Source organism: Moschus berezovskii, chromosome 7, assembly GCF_049115385.1.
Source record: "Moschus berezovskii isolate FMDL1 chromosome 7, NW_MosBer_1.0, whole genome shotgun sequence".
In the NCBI taxonomy this organism is placed as follows: Eukaryota; Metazoa; Chordata; class Mammalia; order Artiodactyla; family Moschidae; genus Moschus; species Moschus berezovskii.
The window spans coordinates 93,347,949-93,349,640 of record NC_142466.1 but is presented as its reverse complement, the minus strand read 5'-3'; positions in this window follow the sequence as shown (position 1 = coordinate 93,349,640).

Sequence of the window (1,692 nt, the reverse complement as noted above, 5' to 3'; positions counted from 1 at the left end):
AACATCTATTTCTGCTTCATTGACTATGCCAAAGCCTTTGACTGTGTGGATCACAATAAACTGTGGAAAATTCTGAAAGAGATGGGAATACCAGACCACCTGACCTGCCTCTTGAGAAACCTATATGCAGGTCAGGAAGCAACAGTTAGAACTGGACATGGAACAACAGACTGGTTCCAAATAAGAAAAGGAGTACGTCAAGGCTGTATATTGTCACCCTGAATATTTAACTTATACGCAGAGTACATCATGAGAAATCCTGGGTTGGATGAAGCACAAGCTGGAATCAAGAATTCCGGAAGAAATATCAATAACCTCAGATAGGCAGATGACACCACCCTGATGGCAGAAAGTGAAGAAGAACTAAAGAGCCTCTTGATGAAAGTAAAAGAGACAGTGAAAAATTTGGCTTAATGCTCAACATTCAGAAAAATAAGATCATCGCATCTGGTCTCATCACTTTACAGCAAATAGATGGGGAAACAGTGGAAACATTGGTTGACTTTATTTTGGGGGGCTCCAAAATCACTCCAGATGCTGATTGCAGCCATGAAATTAAAAGATGCTTACTCCTTGGAAGGAAAGTTATGACCAACTTAGACAGCATATTAAAAAGCAGAGACATTACTTTGTCAACAAAGGTGCATCTAGTCAAGGCTATGGTTTTTCCCGTGGTCACGTATGGATGTGAGAGTTGGACTGTAAGGAAAGCTGAGCGCCAAAGAATTGATGCTTTTGAACTGTGGTGTTGGAGAAGACTCTTGACAGTCCCTTGGATAGCAAGGAGATCCAACCAGTCCATCCTAAAAATCAGTCCTGGGTATTCATTGGAAGGACTGATGTTGAAGCTGAAACTCCAATACTTTGGCAACCTGATGCGAAGAGCTGACTCATTTGAAAAGACCCTGATGCTGGGAAAGATTAAGGGCAGGAGGAGAAGGGAACGAGAGAATGAGATGGTTGGATGTCATCACCGATTCAATGGACAAGAGTTTGGGTAAACTCCGGGATTTGGTGATGGACAGGGAGGCCTGGCGTGCTGCAGTTCATGGGGTCGCAAAGAGTCAGACATGACTGAGTGACTGAACTGATCTAGACGGAACTGAAAGCCCATACTGCTGTCTGTATTGTCTGTTTCCTTCCAAGTCTGTTGTGTTTGTTTGCTCATCTTGGTCCTTCTCTTTCATGCATGCTTCACGTGTTTTAATGATAGAAGGCAACTGAGTGAGCCTTCTTGTGTGTTTCCTTAACGACTTTCCATCAGTCTCCTTTCCTGAAGGTGTTCTGGGGAGAAGGTAGGCATGGCAGGGAGCCGTATAACTGTCGATGGCTCTTATTCCGGGCCTGGTGTAAGTTCATATGCCTCTTACCCTTGAGGTGAGATATCTTTATATTTTATTCCAGTTTCCTGTCAGTCCAAAATTACCTCATTCTCTCCCATGCTTCTCTAAGGGAAAATTATCCACTCTGTCGTTTTCTCTACATTGTTTAGATCCTTGGGAAATGAATGAGGGGCTTTAATTTTCAGATAAACATCTCTGTTGCCAGCTAATTGTAATTAGGCACAATGTTCAATTCCCTGATAAACCATTTTGCTGTTTTTCAGCAAGTTGATGAATTTGTCATTTAAAAGTGAATTTTATCTCATTTTTTGGGATTTTTAAGGGAAGAAATACTGTGCTCAGGACTCCA